The 12955-nt window shown below is 36.1% G+C and overlaps 1 long non-coding RNA gene across 1 annotated transcript in view; it reads left to right on the top strand.

The window, feature by feature from the left end:
- Window positions 1-12955, top strand: part of LOC147875058 (uncharacterized) — a 256461-nt gene that overhangs the window by 156646 nt on the left and 86860 nt on the right. The window contains exon 3 of the long non-coding RNA XR_015537336.1: window positions 1538-1665. This is a non-coding gene — a long non-coding RNA (uncharacterized LOC147875058). The remainder of the gene's footprint in view (window positions 1-1537; window positions 1666-12955) is intronic.

Below are 12955 nucleotides of genomic sequence, written 5' to 3' on the forward strand. Positions count from 1 at the left end.
TAGAACTGTGAAAAATTCATAGGTAGTAAACTACACCGCAATTAAGATAATGAAATATTTGAGCAACATATTATAGATTTATTCGCAAAGAGGTTTATAATTACGAACAATGGTATTTACAATCTTCAATTTTACCATATTTGTACCTTATCCACTGCAGTTAGCCTCATGTAATTCTTTAATAAATTATGTGTACAAGATTGTATAGTTATCGTGAATCCTGAAATGTTATTTCTCTCATGGTTTATAATATATTTTGAAACTTTTGTGACAATGCGTCTTTCTCTGAGATAGCTTCAAGAAGCAAGTTATTTCACGGTGAATCATGGGGTATTCTGCATTGTCGCTGGATTCAAATAACCCTGAGCCATTTAACCTGATTTAGAGTTTTGATGTTGCACCGAATGGGTTTAATATTGACTATAAATAACCTGAGAGAAGTGTTTGTAACCTAATTTAAGATGGAGTTACTAAGAAAAACCACGAAGCCCTTTTTTTTCTGAATAACCTATTCCTAAATGGGATTCGAACAGAGTGTTAGTCAGACGCGTTACAGCTGTGTCGTTGCGTTTTATTTTTTTAATTCAAGAGAATTTTGACTTAAAGAACTGAAAATGTACATGGATTATCTCCTTAGACTTGTGACATTTATGAGCAAAACTTAATGATTGGACTCTACGTGAATGATTCAAGCTATTTCGTGTAAGTGTGAGTCATCTTGCGGGGCAGGTAATTGGAGGGGTGATCAACCAGAACTGTGTACAGGCGTGGTTTCGACATCGTTTCCTTGTATCAAGTTGCAGATGGACAGAAGTGCGCCATGAAGCACCCCAATTGCCATTCCAAACACCACAAGTCAAATGCCATTCGCACTTGTGTTTTCATACGCTGCAGTGTCTGACACATTTCGAACAGATTTATAAAACAAAGGTAATTGTTAGGTCTGGTATGAAATCTGAATTTAATCTGATCTGAAAGAAAAATGTGTGGTGTAGTTTGAAATAAGAGAGTCTCCATTCATTAAATCCTGAAGGTGGTATTCAGAAGGCCTCGGGTTCAAATCTCGGCCTGGAAGCCGGCTATTCTGACTGAGGTTTTATTTTTACGCCGTATTAATCAATTAATAGCTAATGCGTTTATTTAAAACATTATAGTGCGCGTATAAATAATATTTTTAAAGAAATACGTAAAAAATCTCCATCGTTTATTGACTGCAGGCCTACCAACATTCATTTGGCGTTGACCTACGCCCATCTAAATCCGTAATACATGAATAAATATACCTCATTATGTGCAGACGTAGAACAGTAAAGAATTTGTGAATACACTTAAAAATCATATACGCCTTTATACTCTTCATTAATTTTATTATTAACACGTGAAATATAAGGTAATCTTGCGGCACGATGACCTCCTGATAAGCGTAAATTCGACGAAACTAAGGCTACTTGTTTCCATCGATCCACACCCAACCTACCTCGCTTCAATCTTCCGGCCAGCTGCAGAATCACTCATCTCTCTTCCTTTATGATTTCAGCTCCTCGAAAGTGGGAACCCCTTTCTTTCATCGTCTTACCCCACCTTCCGAGTGCTAGTACAGACACAGGAAATGACGTCATAAGCTACTAGAGGCGATATTCCCTCTCGTTCTTCTAAAAGAGCTGGGTAAGTACAATATTACGTATTTTATTTAACTATGGTGACGCATTTAAAAACCAAAGGATCTTATTGTGAATTCGACCTCTTTAAGATGAGGACAATTTTCTACGCAGTGTGCCCATTAACTAACCACTCTCCTGTCGATCTGACCTCTGAATAGGTTGTACGTCGAAAAGTTGGGCGAAGTTCAGTCTAATCGATGGGATTAAACCTTTCTGTTTGTGCTGATGTGTCCCTGCTTGTTGACTATCGAATTAACGGAAGTCCCTCTTGAGTTGAAACTCGATTCCCGGTATTTTATGAAAGCATTAATAACCGTCAACGCACGAGAGGACCATCCATTGCGGAAAATAAAATATATTCTATTTAAAATTATATTTAATTGTTTTATGTATTTACTTAATCCTTTACGTGATTAATAATTTGTGCTTTTATATATTGAAAACTCTATATTTATTTATCAGAATCATAATGTACTGCTCCATACAGAATAACATCTGCAGCAGAGTATCACAAATTGTCTTAGTGACAAACTTGAGTTTGCCCAGAATATTTCTGTGCTAATTATTATATTTCGATAAACAATTCTTAATTAATAATTAATTGAATGAGATTTTCGGAGTAAATTACACGCAAAAATTGTTGAAAAACACTGAGGTTCGTTTCGTTGTATTAGTTCTTCACGAGGCTTTAGGTAATGTTACTCTATTGTTATTAATCTTACCACTGGCCTCAGTGGCTACAGAGATTAAGAACAACGGTCTTGCTGTTGGACACTAAACATTGATATTCTTATGGATGCTTGTAATGTAAGTGGACTGTGAAAGTAAGTACGGATTTATGTAGTCTATACTTGGTCTCCTTTGAGAAGTGGTGTTATAGAAAAATACTGAAAATAAGATGGGTGGATAAAGTTACCAAATATGCAGAAGGATAGGTGAGAATGGAAGCTTGTGGAAAATGTTGACTAAAAGAAGAAATGAACTGATTGGCCACGCCTTACGACACGAAGGGCTGTTAAAAACCATTATAGAAGGATACGTAGAAGGGAAGAGATGTAGAGGACAACCCCAACTACAGCACATAAACCAAATCATTGGCGATGTAGGTTGCCGGAGCTATCAAGAAATGAAAAGGAAGGCAGAAAGGAGATCGGAATGGAGAACTGCTGCAAACCAATCTTAGGATTTAATACTTAAGAAGAAGACTTGGCAGAAATGTTGACTGAAAGAAGACTAAGCTTGTTGTTTGGCGTGCCTCTCTTGGTACTGTATCCACCAGCTGATCACCACTAATCCTTCCACCTCCACTACCACGGAATCCACCCTACTGATCCCAGCACCTGGTTCACACTCTCGACATCTTTGTTTTCTTTCTGTCGACACCTCCCTAAAGCAATTCTCTGCGTGAGATTCCCACCACGGGGCATGATATTTAGTGTCATCATACTTTGCTTGGACCTTGAGTTCTTCAGGGTCGTCCGTTGGTGATAGTGTAGAATATCTAGACCATAAGAACCTGTCCTGTTGTTTTCCCCCTGACCCTGCGCTACTCCGTGCCACAAAACTTGTTACAGACCCATACAGTTGCATTTGAAATAGAACCTTCCTGTAAAAGTCTCACGTATCTCCAAGCATTAGTCATATATTCCTGTATAGTATAATACGCTAAAGCCCTCTCTAAATGGGTTTGAAGAAGATGGAAGGCTTCCACTTAATCAACTCCTTGCGTATGAATAGTCACGGACTTGATACATTTGCATAACGTTTAGAAGACACTGAAGGAAAAAACACCGAGTAAGAGATGAAAAAAAGATGCTCCATCTCTTTTCTTTTCCAATCCACTGATTCCTTTTAAAATGTTAAGGTACCAGCTAAAAGTTTCTTACAGCGTGTACAAACATTGCATTCGACATTTATAAAAACGTCATCATTAACGTCATAATCGGAACGACCGTGTAACGACTTCAAGCAACCCTGGTCTGTTTGCAGGGTCAAAGAGTTACACCAAAGTTACAAGCTCGATTTGTCAGTTGCTGCACATTTGCAGTTTTTGCATGACCCCGGTGGGCTTTTCTTGTTTTAGTCTGGTGGCTCCTGCTTTTTCAGTACAAGAGAAATTATTCCCGTAAGACATCAGCTACCTGACAGAGGTTTCCCTCAACTATCACGCCGTAACAAATAAGCCATGCTATTGGGCTGGCCATTTTCTTTCAATGCGATAGGTCGTTGCTAAGGGCAGAGTAATTGCGATATATTTTCAAAATGTCTGTCTCCATGTTATGTAGCAACATCTTTTCAACTGTATACATTATGTACCGAAGAATGAAATAGAAATATGAGCGATTGTAACTCATGAGTTAAGAAGTATATGAGAGGAAGTGGTAGTGACCTATTTCATGGAATATTCTGGCATTCGACTTAATAGACTGTTGTAATTTCGAAAATTCCAGTTAAAATAACTGATTAGGCTAACGTCCGAATATATCTACCCTCCAAATACGTAACATACACGTTGTTAATGTTATATTTAATTATCAATTCATATATAATTACACATATAAAGTAAATCTGGAAGACATTATTCAAGAAAGTATCAGATAAAAATTTATTTTGAAATTGTCTCTAAATTTAGTGGTTTCAAAACCTGTTGATAGGGGGCCATGCAGATTTTATGGTTAACATTCAGCGTAGGCTGAATGTTTCCAAAGGATATGTGTAGTTCCAGAGTCCATTAATTATTAGAATTAAGTTACAAGCTGTCCTTCAATAACCCCTTTCAGATGGTGTTCAAAATTAACATTTGACTGGCGCGCCGCAAACTTTAAACCCCTTCAGGCCTGTATTTGGTGAAGAACACAAATTATCTCTTCCTCTTATTGTGCAATTTTACCCAGAATCCTATTTCTTTCTCCAAAGTATTCTTGTCGGCACTCTGTTATCAAATTCTCTCAATATATATTTTTGCCCTGGAATGAGTCACCAAACTTTAGCGCACACAAAATAACAGGCCTATAATTTATAAAATTAAAATTAGTTTATATAAAACTAAATTGCTAACGAAAACATCTAGAATTAGGTAAATATTCTATAGAACTGAAGAAATTGAACATGGATGCTCCTGTAAATTTGACATATAAAACTAACGTAGAAAATAAAAATTTTCTTTCAGAATAATAGTCTGCGATTTTGTTGAATGTTGTTATTTGGAAAACCAACATTTTTAAATGTCTGAGTAATACATAAGCCAGTGTCGTGGATTGGATTTGATGAAGACAAAACCATATAGAAATGGAAACAAATTAATTGCATAATTTTCTATTCTTAAATTTGATTTTAATGTAATTCGCATTATGCCAACATACAAGTGAAAGATTTTGTTTAAGCTCCATATATTTATTTCTGAGTGTTCCAGTATAAATTTAAAATGTAACATATTTGTTATTCATATTTTCCAGTATGATTTAATAGGATTTGTCAAAGATATATTTCAAGTTGTTCTCTGTTCCTTAACCCATCACTTCACGTAATGGAAGTTGTTAATCTAGCTTATAAATTAAGTCTAGATATTAATCCTAACATACGATATTTTCTGTTATAGAAAAGAAATACGCATTGCATACATAAAAATCATGACTGGTTTTTATTGAGGATTTCGATAAGAAAATACAAAATAATACACATTTACGTACGTGCACGTTTTAACATAGTATTATAATTTAAAATTAATAATATGTCCTTCAAGTTCCATCTATAAAGACACAGAGTGACTCATCTTTTAATATGGACCGTAATTGCAGAGCATCAGACGTTTCCATTAGCCTCTCCCACTGTACATAGTACAACTATTAGTAATTTAGGGCGTAGCTCCTTATTAGTAGCTGCCTGCATTTGTCCCAAATTAGACTACGCGATTCAAAACTCCTTGTGATCTTCTGTGCACACAAGTCGAATAAATTGATCGTATTATATATATATATATATATATATATATATATATATATATATATATAGGGTGATTCAAAAGGTTAGGGCCAAACTGAAGGAGCGTATAGAGAGCCTCAGAGAGAACAACTTTCGAATAGGAATCCATGTCCTCCGAAGTTATCCTAAGTCAGTCGAGGCCATTGAAGGTAGGGAAGTCTGATAACATACCGCTGAAATAACCGTACTTTGTTATTCTCCTATTAGCTTAATTTTGTTTTTTATTAATGTGCAAGGATTACATTAGCAATCTTACAAACCAAATTATTTCAGTTGTATGTTATCAGACTTCCCTACCTTCAATGTCCTCGACTGACTCAGGATAACTTCGGAGGACATGGATTCCCATTCGAAAGTTGTTCTCTCTGAGCCTCTCTATACGTACATTCAGTTTGGCCCTAACCTTTTAAATCATCCTGTATTTATATATATATATATATATATATATATATATATATATATATATATATATGCTCCTTTATTCATGACACCGAACGTCGCCGTCGACTGCTTGGCATTTGGGAGATCCTGGGTTAACTTTTAGCTCGGAAACCGGCTATCGTTTCTGAGGGCGTTTGTGGGGTTTTTTTCAGTGGCTTGAAGCACATGACGGCATAGTACTTTAAACTAGGCTACAGTCGCTTACTTTAGCGTAATTTAAAGTTCAATATCACCGTATCATTCGACACTATAACGAGCTGCTGATGGTATCGTTAAATATGTACTTAAATATCGTAAACCACATATAAACGAATAAGTAAAACATTAATGATACCGCCACACTTGGTCTGTTAGTATATTTTGAGAACAGTTCAGTGTATGTGTATAATACGATAATATTTATGACTTCGTTGTGTTATACGCGTGTTGTGCCCGTGTTATCATGTATGACAATGAAGACCGTGTTCTACTTTATAATTACTGCTAACATTAGACTGCTTTTAGAAAAACCTTTAATTGATATAGGTAAGAAAGGAAGAAAGAAACATAGCGGAAGCGATAATTCCTTATGGCTGTTCCCTGGATTTCGTTTGCAAGAATTTGACATGATAGTGTTCATTTGTATTACGTGTTGTATCTATTAGAACGATATATTTGAACTGAATTTAAAGGCGTACTTCTTCCAGTGTTTGGTGCTAGGCTGCTTAAATTATAAAGCGACAAAGGTAACATAAAATTGACTATGTATATATATATATATATACACACATATATATATATATATACAGAACATTACCATAATATATATTAATATATTTTATAATTTTTGATAAATTAATATAGTAATAAAGTAATATAAATATTATTATATAAATTTTAAATCCGTCTTTAGTTGAAAATATTTTCATATCTTAGATGCAAAAAGCAATTAAAAATGCTGTATGTCTTAATATTTACTGTTTCTCTTTAATATCCTATAAATACAAGTATTTAAGATTTACTGCAACACCGTGGGAAAGTGAATTTTGTTACGTGCCCATAAATGAAACCTATTTTTGGAGCTCGACATATTGACATTTGCTAGACTGTTACGTTCAAGTAATGACGTTTTGCGTACGGTTTCCGGTAACTCCTTAGCAACTAATCAATTAATTAACTAACTGATTCCACGAAGCTATTCAAGAAATTCCCCGCCCTTTACGGAAACCGAAATTTACCTTACTGTGCTCACAATTGCCCGCCACCAGTCCGTATCTTGCTTATCCATCAGTTTTAGTTTCCTTAATTTCCCTGGTCTGTGGTAACGTAAAACGTTTACTGTTTTACTTTAAGTAGTTGGTATTGCAGCTGCTTTCTTAAACGACTGTACTTAATAACGTTCCAGTCTTCTTGCAATACCAGTTTATCAGATGCATGCACACAAGGAGAGAACGGTTTGGATTGTCTGCCAAATGTCGTGGGTGGGTCCAAATGCAGCTTGGTTTACTCTCACACAACACTTTCCGTTTCAAGTTTAACTTTCATAAATCTGGCAATCGATTTGTGGATATAGGTTTCCTTAAGTCCTCATTTTCAGAGATGAGTTGTATCTTTTCTTTAAAATAAAGACCTAGCTATGTCATTATCGAAATTATAAAGTTTCTTGTTGGAATTAACGAGGTTGTATTAACCTACATCACTTGAATAGCCATAGGACTGGACGAAGACAGGTAGGAAGTTGGGAGTTAGTGCAGGTGTGCAGTACAGATCATTATTCTACTTGTTTAACGAAGTAGTTTTGCTGCGAGGCGAATTGTGTCACTGATACGCGATACAGAAATAATAAATATCGCATTCACCTGATTCCACGATGTTTGAGAAGCAACGTAAACAATGCAACGGCAGGGAGGTTTAATCAGTGGAGTGGAAAAGTGCTGTTACCTGCACAGAAAGATACACAGTGTTTCAATTATTCAAAATATATTGTAGTAAAGAATCTGTTTCTGTATAAGTATTTTCTTTTACTGAGGTACAAGACTAAAGAAAACGATTAATTTTAACTGTTAGTTACAAGCTTGGTAGTTCTTTATGCAGCGAAACTGTCTTTCTATATTGTAAGCTATCAGGGGGTGTGACTGCATTTTGGAATGGCGAATGCTCCCGCTGACTAAAGCAGTACTGCCGTTTCAGGGTCATTTGTTTGAATCATTCCGACCGACATGTGTTTTGTATTGTGGTGTTAACACATTATTTACGTGTTAACTTTGTTGTAATTAGTCATGTTTACATGGTAGTGACAAGTGTATATGGACGTAGTAAAAGTGAGAAACCTGTAACAGTAAAATAAGCTTAACTGTCCAAAGTGGCCACAGAGCGGAGTTTCCGTTTAGCGCGCCTCTCAAACATCTTCAAATTTGGTACAGATCGGGTTTATTTGCTGCCGTTCAGTTGTTTACCTCAAGTGCTTGACGAAATCAGAGATAGCAGGAGTCTGTGCAGATTGTTGGACCTTCTAAATGTAAGTCATATCAACGTGTTATTTACAGTTTTGAGTGAATTCCGTATCGAAAAATCCCAACATTAGTGCTTTCATAACCTCCAACGGGACTTAATTTTTTAAGCTACTGCTAATAACTTACGTTATATGTAATATCGCGGCCCGCGGCCATGATGAAAAGAGTAGATCCAGCCCAAGACTACTTGAAGTTAGGCCATGCCAAACATAAAGTAAGATTCTGTTTGCAACAATACTTAATGTACATGAATATCATAATACGCTATAAAATGAGTACAATTTAAACAGTATATTTGAAATGCGGTATAAGATTTAGATTTTTTAAGTTATTTATTGGTGATGCACAATTTTTGTCCATTGAAAAATGGCATCTAACATGGACCACTACTGTCAAACTCTTCTTTATGTCTGTTGAAATCAGTGCCACTTTAAATTGAGAAACGCATCGCATTAAGTTATTCTAATTACCTTATTTGCATAACTCACACACAAGCATGTTAATTGCTACAGAGATATTTCTGTATGACATTAATGCTTGCATAAGTGTTTTTCACCGTTAAAAACACGCCACCTATCACCACCAACAAAGAACAAAATTTACCTGAGCAAACGCTGCTAAACTTCGTCACTTTTCGAACCGTCTGTGTAATGGTACATTACAGTGTTGTATTTATAATATTTTGGTTTTTCCCAGTGTAGCGGTAATTCTCATTAGGGACGTATTCCATGTGTGACACGTTTCTTGACTAGACTATAGACTATACACCTCAGTCGGCAGTAAACCTTACCTGTTTACAGTTCACTTCGAACACAGACTGTACAGGCAAAAGGGACATTTGATCTCTCTGCCCCATCATATGTATTCACGTTCCTAGAATTCCAAGCAAATGCATTTTACAGCAATATGGAAAATGACGAAATTAAACTTAAATCAATTCTGCTAGCCGAATTTCGTTAGCAGCTCTCAGTAAATATCTATTTTATATTTGAATACTATTTACAATTATTTAAGTAATGGGTTACAGCTTTTCAACATTTTATATTACCTGATGTTTATATGAATGCGAAACTCAAATTTGTCACCCTGAGGGTAGGAAATATATTAGTGTGTTACAATGACTTTCTTTTGAGTTGTTACGCCTTGTAGTCAGGTAGGCGTTTACCGACGTTTCAGAGGTTGTTACTACCGCCATCATCAGGCATAGTACACATCTGAAACATCGGCAGATTTCTACCAGATTACATGACGCAACATCCCAGAACAATCATCTTCATATTTGCCACCGTGAAAACCTAAAATCTCACATGTTATTGTTGAATGTGCCTTAATGAAGTACTTTATATAAGGTGCAGGTACTCGTCACTAAGTTTTGTTACGGTGATTAAGTCGAGGGTGTGTAATGCACGTTTGGGGCAATCAGCAACACAAAATTTTAGTAGGAAAAACCAGAATAAAAGCGACCATTGGGATGTGTACTGTTAAAGAAATACTATATGATGATCTGGATTGGATTCAGTCAGCTCAGAATACGGTCAATTGACGGGCTCTTGTAAATACTATAATGCATTTTCCAGTAGTTAAGTGGTTGTAGGTCCAAGGTTTTGAAGGCCTATTCTTTATGAAGTTCCTTCTTTAGGCTATTGCATTTGGGTGCATTAGATATAGCTACATTCTCGTCTTTGACGGGTTTGAGCACACCGTTCAGTGTTTTACGTCAATTTAATTAATTTGAATGGCTACACATTTTAGTTCTGACGAGCATATCTTGGACGCCAAATTCACGTCAGTGAAACTGTTCTAGTTTCATACATTCTTGTATAGACCATATAACTTTTAACGTCATTGCAGGGCCGGGTAAATATAGTGTGGAATAGAATTTGTTGAAAGCAGTTCTGATAACAACTTAAAACTTTTGATGAACGATTTTCCTTTCAACGCAAATAAAATAACAAACCCATATGAAATTTAAACAGAATGTTTTTACATGTCCAGTTATAAACAGATGTGATAAGCCTAGAGTTTAGCTGAGTTCGGTATAATTTTGAACAAATCATGTAGACAGTTTGATGGTAAGTTAATTGAAGGCAATTTTGCTATTATATTACTTTGAAAAAGTAACAACTATTGTTTAATATATCTAATTGTTATATGGATCGCAACTAAAACTTGCAAATACCGTTTAGTACCTTCGCCATGTCTATTTATCTATATATCCGTACGTCTGTCTGAACGCATCACTGAATGGTTTTTTTCACGAGGCTGGGGAGTTTATTAAAATTTGCTACAATAGTCTAATTTTTATTAACACTCTGCATAAAGAAATACACACATTCTAGTTCGCGGAAGTGAATGCAAATAAAATCTACACACTGAATTTCCTGACCATTCACAAATGTCGGAGGTCAGATTCTGGCAAAAGCACCACAATTGTTATTGTATGCTTAGAGGATTTCCAAACCGTCTATTCATCGACATGCTTTTCAATGTTGTTGGTCTAACTGTTCACTAGTTAATCAGATAAAATGTTCTAACTTAGGCCCAGTGCCGTTATTGCACTGGTTGTTGATGTTTATTTCAGATCAAGTTTCGCCAGTGCTTCATCTTCAGCTGTTTATGACTCTGACCCATCTGCTCCGTCACCTCATTACAGCCGTTGGTCGCCCAGACGTGCGTCAACAAGTCTCGACCGATTTCCTTTTGACTTCTCCACACATTCGCAGTCTTACCCATTATTTCACATATTTTTCTACTTTTCACAACCTCTGACCACAACATTTCGGATCTCTTATAGTTGTTTTTTATGCATTTTGTAAATGGAAGAGCCACTTTTAAACGTATTAGTATTATTACTGCTGAGAACATAATGAAACCAACTAGGCGTGAATGTAAGAACTTTCCAGTTATTTGTATAAATTACGCCATAATTTTCAGAACTAACATAACTTATTAGGTAAACTTAAATTGCACTTACATTTATTCTTTCGTTTTTTCACTTGGATGCTGCTTCAGGTAGGAAGATACTTCGGTTATTCCTATTTTAAACTATTTACGTACACTGCCCTGTCGGAACTGCACGTGACAATGACGTGAAGCTGAACTAATTGCCCTACATACAACTGTTCTTCTAGATAAGCTAATAGTCTCCCATCTAATCAATAAAAGCTTCCCCTCTCCCCTTTTTAGGAACTCGGAGGTTTATTAACGTGTTTGCAGGGACCAGCCGCTTGATTCTGCCCGAGTCAAAAGAGTCTAGTCCATTAATCCTAACACCCAGTGTCCTTGAGGACCCTTTAAACAGTATACTGTCATCCACGCTTAGGTCCTTAAAATGATTTTCCTAACAGAATGTTGCATGACCTGTGAATTCATTCATTATTTCTTCCACGCATTTCACATGCATTTTTATTTAATCACGCTAATGATACACGGGTCCCGCGCCGTAGCCGCGCGGTCTGAGGCTTCATGCTTCGGACCGGTGATACGGAATGCGCGCTGGTTCGAGTCTCGGGGAAAGAAATTTCTCATGAGCTTTCGACCGGTGCCAACCCAGCATCGTGAGGAAATTGGGGAGCTATAATGTAATCCGGTCATGAAAACTAGCAATGGCTGGAGGTTCGTCGTGCTGACCACACGTAACCCTGTATCTGGTTGGATGATCGTTCACCTCTGCTTAGGCATGTGTACGTGAGGCCAGGAGTCAAATTAGTCGGCTTTGGCTCTCAGAGGGCTCTTACGCCACGGATTATTATTATTATTTGCTAATGTCGTCTGCAGGGACTTGGACATATTCGAGACGAAAATTGTCACATTTCGTCACATTCTATAATAGTATAATTTACTTAATTCATTTAAATTATTTTTACAACTATGCTAATATATTCAGTTGCAATTTTCTTGTGTATTAACGTTCTCCGTATTAATGTATTTTATATTTTGCTTGTTTTACCTTTCATGTTTTTATTGTGTTAGTGTGCTCATCTCTGTGCTGTATCTGTAATTGGCCTTCTCGCTGTTGATACAGCACACTAATAATAATAATAATAATAATAATTATTTGAATTATTAATGATACAAGAAAATATTCTGTCAAGAAAGACAACAACACATATAGTAGTAATCAAAAATATTTTTATTAAAAAGTGTAACGAAGCAGAATATACAAATTAAAATCACAAATTATCTTTGCTGAATTACGAAAGATAGGAAGCGTTAACACGTAAAAATTTGATGAAAGACTCTCGGGGCCTCTCGAAACGTTGGCAGAAGATATGGTTTGTTCACCGTTCAGCCACCTGACGCTGCTTGTAACCCGAGAGTCTTTCATCAACTTCAGTCGCCGCGAAAGCTTTACTTTATACACGTAAAAATTTGTTTTGT

Source organism: Zootermopsis nevadensis, unplaced genomic scaffold (assembly GCF_977971745.1).
Source record: "Zootermopsis nevadensis isolate Lab colony 2312 unplaced genomic scaffold, Znev_1.0 Znev_ptg000002l, whole genome shotgun sequence".
In the NCBI taxonomy this organism is placed as follows: Eukaryota; Metazoa; Arthropoda; class Insecta; order Blattodea; family Termopsidae; genus Zootermopsis; species Zootermopsis nevadensis.